The sequence below is a fragment of the Canis aureus genome, chromosome 9, assembly GCF_053574225.1.
Source record: "Canis aureus isolate CA01 chromosome 9, VMU_Caureus_v.1.0, whole genome shotgun sequence".
NCBI classification, from domain to species: Eukaryota; Metazoa; Chordata; class Mammalia; order Carnivora; family Canidae; genus Canis; species Canis aureus.
In genome coordinates, this window is record NC_135619.1 from 20482542 (window position 1) to 20493884 (window position 11343).

The following is an 11343-nucleotide window of genomic DNA, read 5'->3' on the forward strand; positions in this document are numbered from 1 at the left end:
AGTGTGGGGCTCTAACTTACCACTCTGAGATCTCGACCTGAGTCAAAATCAAGAGTCAGGCACTTAACATACTGAGCCACCCAGGAGCCCCTCTAAAATTTAATCCTTATTGTTCTTCATCTTTAAAGCCAATTCTTCCTTTTTCTTCCAATTCAGTCTCACTTTCATAAAATGTGTGTTATCAAATGTATTCATTCGGCAAATAGTTCCTGCATCCTTACTAGTATAGTCTAAGTCAACAAAAAGACAAGGAAGCCTAATAAATGGGAGAAGATATCTGCAAATGATACATCTGATAAGGTGTTAATATCCAAAATATATCAAGAACTTCTATAATTCAAAATCAAAAATAATAATAATTGATTAAAAATGGGCAAAGGATCTGAACAGACATTTTTTGAAAACCATACAGCTAGCCAACAGACACATGAAAAGATCCTCAATATCACTAATCATCAGGGAAATGCAAATCAAAACCATAATGAGATATCATATCCCACCTTTCTGAATGGCTAAAATCAAAAACTCAAGAAACAAGTATTGGTAAGAATGTGGAGAAAAAGGAATCCTTGTGCAGTGGGTGGAAATGCAAATTGGTATAGCCACTTTGGAAAATAGTATGGAGGCTCCTCAAAAAAGTAAAAAATTTTAAAAATTACCATATGATCTGTAATTCCACTATTGGGTATTTACCCAAAAAATATGAAAACACTAATTCAAAAAGATATGCACTCCTGTGTTTATTACAGCATTATTTACAATAGCCAAATTATGGAAGCAGCTCTAGCCTCCATCAATAGATGAATGGATAAAGATATAATGGAATATTACTTAGCCATAAAAAAGAATGATATTTTTATCATTTGCAACAACATGAATAGACCTAGAAGGTATAATGCTAAGTGCAAAAAGTCAGAGAAAGACAAAAACCATATGATTTGCTTCATATGTGGAATTTAAGAAAAAATAAATGAGGGGCACTTGGGTGGCTCAGTCAGTTCAGTGTCTGCCTTCAGCTCAAGGTCTTGAGCCCTGGGTTCTGGGATCGAGCCCCATGTCAGGCTCCCTGTTAAGCGGGGAGTCTGCTTCTCCCTCTTCACATGCCCCTCTTGTGTTTTCTCTCTCTCTCTCTCTTTCTTAAATAAGTAAATAAAATCTTTTCTTAAAAAAAAAGTACACTTATAATGAGCACTGAGAAATGTATAGAATTATTGAATCATTATATTGTACACCTGAAACTAATATAACACTGTAGGTTAATTATACTTCAGTTAAATGACAAGAAAGAAAAGGATATAGGCCCCAAAAGTATTTGCTAAAACCCAAACTGAGTACATACTCATTTATACTCTATGTGCTATGCTAGATTTCACAGGTTTTTTCTTTCTTGATATTTCTAGAACTAACAGCTCTATGGAACAAATATCTTTTTTAGGAGTCTCCCTTCATTTTAAATTTCACCAGAATAGCTAGTATTTCAAGGAATGTGCTTCTCCAAGCTTCTTTTGCAAGCAAACCCTACTCCTTTTTGCAAGCAAGTCTTACCACCTTCCTCCTTTTCCCGCTGTCCTCAACCACATTACAGGTCACATTATGCATTGGAATATAAAACAAACTCACATGAAAAGAAAGTGTTCGAACTTTAAACTCTTATGTATTTTAGATCATTGGTTCCCAAGTCTATCTGCTCCTCAAAATCATTTGGGGAGTTTTTTTGTGTTGGAGGGAGGTGATTAATATAGATTCCCGGGCTCCACTCCAGACCTATCTCAAAATAGAATCTTGAAAGTAGGGTGCAAGAGTCTGAATTTAAAATAAAATTTAATATCTTTAATTTTAAAAAAACCTACCCAGTTACTTTGAACAGTAGCTGGACTTGAGAACCACTGTTATAAACTGGAAGGACTTAAGAAATTCAGAAACCATAGATCTGTCATGGCTGAGCAGTCAGGGAAAACTGGTGAAAGTGGGGTTTGACTGAGCCACGTAGACTGTCAAGTATAGTAGACTACACATGGACAGCCGCGGAAAGGGCACAGGGTTCTCCAGGAATGAGTAATGACATGACAAAGGGAAGAGGCAACATAAGCTAGTACATATGTGGCTCTATGAGATGATTAGATTCACCAGAAAGCAGAGAGGGTACAGTGAGAAGTGATAGGAAATAGGTCAGAGAAAGAGGCACCTTACAGTTAGTTTTAATAAGTAATGGCTCACGATGCAAGATTGATCAGTGGGACCCAAAGAACAGGAGAAAGGGAGTCATGCCCCTCCCTGAATTTTAGCCCCATTCTGAGCTAACCAGTGGGACCCCCAAGACAGGTGATTCTGGGTTATGATTCTGATCAAAAGGATATTATGCCCCATTTGTAATTTTCAGCAAAATGAAAAGATAGGACTAAATGGCATCTGAGATTTCTTACAGATGTAACCTTTATGATTCTATTTATAAATCTCACTATTTCATCATTTCCAAAAAATGAATCCTTTTAAGCATTCTTTGCTGTTCTTTGAATTTTACTCCCATCCCTTCTGGAGAGAATAAATCGCCCAATAATGTGAGCAATGGCAGGTGGTATTTTCATTAATCTCACAGTAGGAAGTCCCACGTCTACCTTCTAGTAATGATCAACCTGGAACAATATACGCTGTTCTCCAAGGCTTGCTCTACAGACTTTGTGACCTTAATACCGATTTTTTTAACTGAGATAAGGCCTTAAAACACACAGACTAAAGATAGATTCATATGCCACATTGACCTAGAAGAATAAAAGTCTGTAGCAAATAGCATGTTAGATAAATCTGATGTGACAAGCACTTTTGCAGTAGTAGCCATTTTTCCCAGGGGACTCAGTGATATATGAAGACTAATATACTCATGAGATAATAAAGAGTACACCCTCTATTTCCAAGTACACTTGATACAACCCCAAATCAATTTTCTCCTCTTTTTGAAGTTCGTTCCAATCTGTCAAGATCCATCCCTACTTGGCCTCATCTCCAGCCATGTCCCTTTTTCCTTCATATTATTTAATGACTACCATTGCAAATCACAGAAATGAAGATTCAACGGATGATAAAATGTTGTTGCTGAGACAGAGAATTCAGTATACCCTCTTTCAAACTGTCTTGCTGATAGCTGATGAGATTATTCTCATAATTCTTGGGAATAATTCTTTTGTTATTTTCCATAAAGTATAGAATAAGATCCAAAAAAGATTTCAAGGACAAAGGAATTATGGCAAAGGTCCACAAACAAAGCAAAAAGCAAGATGAAGTTAGGAAAGCCTCTTTTTCTTAAGTCTACTTATTGCTAGGACTCTGTACTATATTAGGGATATCTGATGGTTTATCTGAGTTCCAAATAAAAGATTTACAGTATAAAAGCTGTAGAGGAAATAGAATGATTTACTTGAGAAGCCCTAGTCCTATTTCTTATACGATTTGTGTCCTAACAAATGATCCATTTAAAAGTGGTGCCAAGAGGTAGTGGAACTGACTTCCTATTAAAAAAAAAAAAAAAAATCCGAGGAGAACAGCATCATTACCAAATCCTTACGAGTTTACTGACCCATGTCAGTAAACATGTTTATTATAATTAGAATAATTTATAAATATATATGCAACAGAGTTCAAAAGCAAATAGGCGATGGATAAGGAAAATGTTACAAAACAAAATCTAGTATATATTTGTTACAGTGGACATAAAGCTTATCACATTATCTGATGAATAATGGTCTTTCTTAGCTGTAAATAATCAGAGATAGATTTATGGATAATCAGATTTGAACTAGACTTTGGAGGATCAGCACAGTTAAACACTTTAATATTTTGAGGGTTCTCTCTGAATGTCTTGTCAACTCTACCACCTAACTGAACTTAATTCTTCCCTTATCTCCATCTCCTCTACCACTGCCCTCATTCCAGCCACCATCTTCTCTCCCTTGTACGCCTGCTACGGCCTCCTTTCTGTTTTCTCTTTGGCCCAATCCAATCGATTGTGTCAGCCTACTTATCATTCCTGGAACATACCAAGTGCTTTCCACCTCATTGCCCTTGTCTGTAGCTTTCACTGCTGTAGTGTGTATGGTACATTAGCTGCCCAATAAATATATGTTGAATCAATGAATAATTGTTTCTTCTTCTGGTTTGTAAGCTCCACGAGAACAGAGACCATATCTGTTTAATTCCCCACTCTATTCCCAGAAGCCAATATAGCCTTTAAGACATAGTGGACATTCCGTAAATATCTACTGAAAGAAGAAAACAAGGGAGGAAGGAAGGAAGGAGAGAAGGGAGGGAGGGAGGAAGGAAAGATTGAGCAAAGACCGAGTCTGCTATGTGAGTTTTGCCTTAAGAACATGTTATTATCCTTGCCATTATAATGATATTTCTTCTAGTTCCTTTGGAAGTATGTAACACCACAATGACATATCATGGAGTAAAGTAGGAAAGCCTATTTGGCCCTATTAGTATTGTTTTATAAATATTTGACAAAATGTGCTGTTCTGAAAAACAATAAATACCAATAAAAATTCCATAGCTGCACCTAAATTAGCCCCAAAGCATTATCACTAATACCTATGATCTGTATTTCCAAATGGTAGCTAAATGGTATGCGTGTTTTCAGCCATTTTCACAAGCTTTTTACTTGAATCTTAAGAACGACTCTAGGCACATGATAGAAACTATCTTATAACATCCACATACGGTAGTTTGATTCCTATAAAACGATTGCTTATGCTCAGAGAAACATCATGTTTCTAATGCTGGAGGTAATATTACTTCAGTGACACTATCAAAATGAATTGTACTTCTTGTATAGTACATCAAGAGATATGCCATTATCTGTTGGATTTAACATGTAACATCAAGCCTCTTTCATATTTAGTACCTCAGGGTATACAATGCAGTAATAATGTATTATGAAAAGAAAATTGTTTTGCACTCTTTCTTGTAAATTATTTTTCCTTTCCCATTCTCCATGTGTTCAGAGATTTTTTTCTTTTAAAAAAAGGTAACATTTTAAGCATAGAGATGTGCATGATTTAAAAAACTTCTCATCCTGTTTTCTGTGTTTATACCATTTTTATACTATATTATAAATTCCTAGTGGTCTAACAAAGTATGATTTTGTTATTAACCTTGGTCAAATGAGAGGGGTTTTTTTTTAATTATAATATTAAAGAGCTGCAAAGACCACTTTTGGGTAAAGAATTGACAAACAGGGATGCCAGGGTGGCTCATAGGTTAAGTGTCTGCCTTTGGCTCTGGGCATGATCCCAGGGTCCAAGATCGAGTCCTGCATCAAGTTTCTTGCAGGGAGCCTGCTTCTCCCTCTGCCTGTGTCTCTGCCTATCTCTGTGTCTCTCATGAATCAATAAATAAAATCTTTTTTTAAAAAAAGAACTTACAAACATATATACTCTGTGGTGTGTATGTAAAGTCTGTAATGTACAATTTTGGTCTCATTCACCACAACAGAAATTTTAGTCTCATAAAGAACATCAGCCATTTTTCTCAAATCAGAAAACAAAAATTGAATTTACTTTAAGGTGAAAATAAATGCAACTTGGATAAAGGAAATCAGAACTGAAGTTTCCTAACTGAATTATCTGTGGTTTTGTTTTAAGAGTACTGGTCCAAGGGCACCTGGGTGGCAATATGGGTTGAACATGCAACTCTTGATTTCAGCTCAGGTCATGATGGGGGGATCGAGCTCCACATCTGGCTCCCAGCTGGGCATGGAGACTGCTTAAGATTCTCTCCCTCTCCCTCTGCCCCTCCCACCCCTACCTCCATCCCCTTGCATGGCTTGCTTGTGTGGGTCCACTCTTCCACGCTCTCTCTCTTAAAAAAAAAAAAAATAATAATAATAGAGTACTTGTCCAGTGTTTATGAAGCAACTTTTCTTTAAAAGCACTACACTGCCATCTGCCATCTCAGGAGTTATTTTTCTGGGATTATAGCTGACCTTAACAATTTTCTTTGCTGTCAATTTTTATGATTAATTTGATAATCTTCTGCTGATATGTTAATAATATAGACCTTCTATTATAGCAAACTATCAAGTTTCATTCTTTGCTTTTCTTCCTGACCATTAAAAACAACAATGTACATGATTTCCTAAAATTCAGTAGGTTTACAAATTAGGCTTTTTATACCAATTTTAATTTCTTCTAATTAGAGAGAAAAATCACAAAATATGGGAGAGCTATAAAACAATACTATTGGGACATCAGTTGAGCATTTGCCTTTGGCTCAGGGCATGAGTCTGGTCCGGAGATTGAGTCCCACATCAGGCTTCCTGTGAGGAGCCTACTTTCCCCTCTATGTCTCTGTTTCTCTCTGTGTCTCTCAGAAATAAATAAATAAAATATTTTTTAAAATAAATAAATAAAACTATACCATTACCATTACTGCAGTCAAGTCAAATTCAGCTCCCATTCCCATCATAGTGGGAACTGGCCAAATAGCCACAGCAAGCCCTGCAGCTTGTGGGCTCTGAATCCCCTGCCCTGGGACCTGGGGATAAAAGTTTGGCTGCAGACAGGACAAAAATAATATTAAATTAAATTAAAATAAAATAAAATAAAATAAAATAAAATATACCATTATTCTGTCTTCAAGAGTTAATCACTGATAACATTTTGTCATCCTTTTCTACCTAATGCATTTTAAGTAGCCTTTCATGCAATTAATCAACAAATCCATTCCCAGTCATGACAACAGTGGAAAGTCAGAGCCAGCACTACAGCTTCGAAGGGCCCTCAACTAGACTCTGTAATAAAAGTTGAGGAGCCCTGAGCCCTGTGACTCAACTGGAAACCCTACTATTAATTCTCAGAAGTTAAGCCTGAATTTTGGAGTGGTCACAAGACAAGTGCAATGTTTTAAGCCTGGGTTTAGGGTGTAATGTTGTAGCCTCCTGAATTGAAAGATATGAGGGTTAATTTTTTCTGTCAACTTGACTGGGCTAAGGGATGGCCATATAGTTGATAAAACATTTCTGGATACATCTGTGAAGGTGTTTCTTGAAGAAATTAGCATTTGAATTGTTCAAATGGGTATAGTAGATGGCCCTGTCCAGTATTGGGCATCATTCAATCTACTGGAGAGAACAAAAAGGTAGAGGAAGAGCTAATTCACTCTCTCTCTCTGCTGAAGCTATATCTTGACACAGAGATAGAGATACAGAGAGATTGAGAGAGAGAGAGAGATCTTATTTGTTCTGCATCCCTGGAGAACCCTAACACAGAAGACAATGCAAATATGAGCATGAGGAAGTCAGAGCTCCTCTGCCTTGCAGGACCCCAACCCATATGAACCAGAGGACCCACAGTGAACTTTCACATGGACTAAGGAAAGCACACAGTAGGTTATCTATTTTACCAAGATAACCTTTGCTCTCTCTACTTAAAAGCCTCCATTCTACCAACTCGCTAACATGCAGAAACCTTGGGTTTCTTCAGCTTGGAAAAGCAGCATTTTACAGAGAAGGAAATAGAGTCTCTATATCAACGAAATTATGACTAAAGTGGCCTTTGATCAATCACATCATCAGAGATTGAAAAATATGCCATTAGAAATGCTTTCCTGAAAAAATAATCAATTGCAAAATCCCAGCCAATTCCAGCAGGACCAGAACACAGAAAGTATCAGCAGAAGACAGCTGAACAGAGGCTTCCACACCAGAACAGACCTGAGAGTATCATCTTCGACACACTGAGGACTTGCTCTTATCAGGTGCTTAGCATAAAGAGCTAGATTTGCCAGGGGATCCCTGTTGTAGCCTGTATACTATTGCATTTGCCATTATTTATCTAACATAGAGTCAAGTGTATGTAGTTTCATTAGAAAGCATAGATTCGATCATTCTCCTCTAATCATTTTGTCATCTTTCTAAGATCTGAACTAAGAACCTCCCCGTCAAAGTGCTATTGTGTATGGATGGATTCCTGAACAATAAAGTCAAGATTCTGCTACCTAAAATGAGCAGAACCAGATGCACAGCCTCTCTCCCAAAATGCTGTCTGCAGCCTTATTTCTCCTGGGCACACTGGGCTACACTCTCATATTCATCATTTTATTTCTTCCTTACAACAGCCTTGTGAATTATGCTAGAACAAATATTATTAAACTCCCATAAAGAATGGAGAAACTAAGACTCAAAATGGGTGACTTGTCTGAGGTCCCACAATCAGTCCGTGAGGCCTAAAATTCTGGCTTCTATTCAGTCACAAAACCAGCACTTTTGCATCTCATCAGACTTTTTGTAGTTAAGCATGATTTTTAAGTTTTGGGGGAGAGAAAGCATTATATTAAGACTCTTAAGTTCAATAAGCTTATCATCAAACTTGCTTTTTAAAATGGGTGTGATGCAATTGGTCGCAGAGGCTGTAAAAACTCTCCCCGTGGCTTTGAGAGCCTTGTTTACTGCTCATTGATCGCTGTGACAATGCTACCATAAATAACCCCAGATAAATTGCTATGTATAATCACAGAAGACATCCATATGCATGAGTCACCTGTCAGCTCTCCAATCCCATCATTTCCAATACCTGTCAACATGTCATCAAGGACTCTCTGAGTTTGTGACACAAAACTTTCTCAAGAAGTTGAAAATCACGCAGGGCTATACAGATTTGTGGTTGAAGAAAACAAAATAAGAAGTGCTCACTATTTGGGAGGAAGAATGTGTGTGGATTTGGCAGGTGATTCTGAACTGTTCTTTGTCCCACCCCCACAGTGCAAGGATCCAGTCTCAAGGATAGAAATTCAAATCCACTCTTTATTTGTGGTTAAACAATATTCACTGACTCACCATGTGAACCATAGGAGTCAAGGCATAGAATGTTCTTGGAATCCTCTAGAACAAACTACCAAATAGAAGCTTACCTTGGTGTGATATATGTCAGCCACAGCAATTTTTCAGGAAAGGCTTTGGTCGCTTGGGCATGATAGGTTGTGATGGCTCAGTTTAAGATGTTTTAGACTTGAGAGGTCATCAATAATATAAAGGCAGGGAAGAATCAGGTCAGGACGCAAAGGCCAGCTTCCATGTCAGCAAGGGAAGTGGAAGCATTTCCCTAAACCCAGGAACAGAGGATGAGATTCCATCAGTCAAGAGTCAGGAATCAAACAATTCACAGGAAGAGGGAGGCAGGAAAGCAGTAATCCACATGGACAATCCACAGGTAGGGAGAAGCAAGTAATAGAGGTCCCAATAACTAAAAAACTCAAAGCCTGAGGAGGAAAGTGACTCAGTCCATGGCATCAGTAGACATATCATGTTGTAAATCTGATCCTGATACAAGATTTGTCTCATCCAAGGGCCTCTTACATACTGGCTGCCAAGTCTCAGCACACAGGTGCAAAGAGATGAGTGGCTTCACCTGTCTAGGAGACAGCTTTTGGTGGTTCTGAAAAAGATACACCAAAAATAAATCTCAAATAAGGTGAGTTTGCATTTTTTATTAATCTAGTAAGTGTATATGAATAAGTGTATATGTCATTTAAATAAGGCTAATAATGCACAAAACTATACCCTGAATCTGTCATGCCTGAAGGAAATAACTATCATGGGTAACAATAATAATGATAGTAATAAAAACATTGCTACATGCCAGATACTTTTTTGTGGAGAACAACAAAATAACCATAGCAAAAATGATTGCTAATTTGATTGAGCAGCTGTTAACCACTAGCCCCTGTTTCTAGGTGCTTTACATGTGATGTCTTTATTACTCTAAATAATTCTCAGTTGGGGGCAGCCTGGGTGGCTTAGCAGTTTAGCACCGCCTTCAGCCCAGGGCCTGATCCTGGAACACCCAGGATCGAGTAGAGTCCCACGTCAGGCTCCCTGGATGGAGCCTGTTTATCCCTCTGCCTGTGTCTCTGTCTCTGTCTCTGTCTCTCTCTCTCTCTCTCTCTCTCTCTCTCTCTGTGTGTGTCTCTCATGAATAAATAAATAAAATCTTTTAAAAATAATTCTCAGTTGGGTATGACACATATCTTCATTTCACAGATAAGGGACAGAGGTATTAAGTAATCTTCCCAAGGCCACACAGCTAGTGAGTCTAGATTTGAACCCATGTTTTCCAACCTCAGCAGCCATGCCTATGAGGAAGGACTAGCATGATACTAGATCTTGTGACAGTCAAAGGAAAGGGGAAAAAAAATGTTCTCTTTACACTCCAAAATCTCCCTTCTCAATTCTGATTCCATCTAGCAAATAGCCTAAAATTCTCAACTTCCCCCATAATCATGTCCTTCCTCTGATATCTGAAAATGCTAAGAAAGGAAAAGTGGCAAGGAATTATCATTTACTGTAGCATATGTCATGACTGAGTGCCACATTCTCTGCCTGATACTGAATATATGTGACCCAATTCATCAGGTACCTTTAGAACATTCATTCCTCTGTTCACACTACTCCAAAGCCAGGTGGAAGATCCAAATGTCCCCTTACTAGCAGGCACTGTTGTACAAAGCCAGAGGGCAACCACCAAATCATGCCAAAAGGCATAGCCAGAAAGGTTGGTTTCAGAGATGGGGGTAGATTAGAAATGGAAGGTAGACACAAGAAGAGAACATGTGACTGTCTTGATGATCACTACAAAATATGAGCTCTATAGAAGGTGCCTAGATGCTAAGTGTTTGTAATAGACCTTGGTATGAGCAAGTCAAGGTATTCAAAGAGCCTCGGGTAAAAGACACAAGTTCTTTGAACTGCTGGGCCAAGCTCAGCTTTCCACATTTCTTGTGTGACAAGTATAAAGTTCACTCAAAACTATCTTTCCAACCAGTAACAGATACATGGGGGCAATAATTCCTTGTTTATAATCAGATACCAAAAAAATTTTGAGAAGTATAAAATATATTGAAAAGAAGTGAAGAGTGAATATTATCATGAGCATGAGAGCAGAGGATAGTTAAGTGGCTATTGCCATTCCATCTGTTTACTCTAACCTTTCCCATGAGGGCTTCTCACACATTAAGAAGGGACAAGAAAGCAACCAATTAAACATCTGTCACCACTTTCCATTTACTGTTTAATTTGAAACAACTTTCTATTTCCTTCTAAATGAGAGTTGATTATTCAGGGAAAAGCTGGCTGCTTTGTACATGACTTTGGCTTGGCCCGGACTAGCATCAATCAACCAACACATCAATGCTGAAGCCTGCTGTTTCAAGAAGATGGAAAAGGAACATTTTCACAATGGGTCAGCAAAGCTGCCTGTGTAAGCATTTTTCTCATTGACAGCAAGAAGATTAATGAATACAACCATCTAGGTGGTGCTATCAACACTACATTCAAGCTGATTTTCAAATACTGCTAAC

General features: G+C 37.9%; 1 non-coding gene across 1 annotated transcript; it reads left to right on the forward strand.

Annotated features, from left to right (window-relative positions):
- Positions 1–6420: 6420 nt before the first annotated feature.
- LOC144321467 (small nucleolar RNA SNORA5) lies at positions 6421–6555 on the forward strand. The gene has a single exon (XR_013387123.1). It is a non-coding gene; the product is annotated as a small nucleolar RNA SNORA5 (small nucleolar RNA).
- The last annotated feature ends 4788 nt before the right edge of the window (positions 6556–11343 follow it).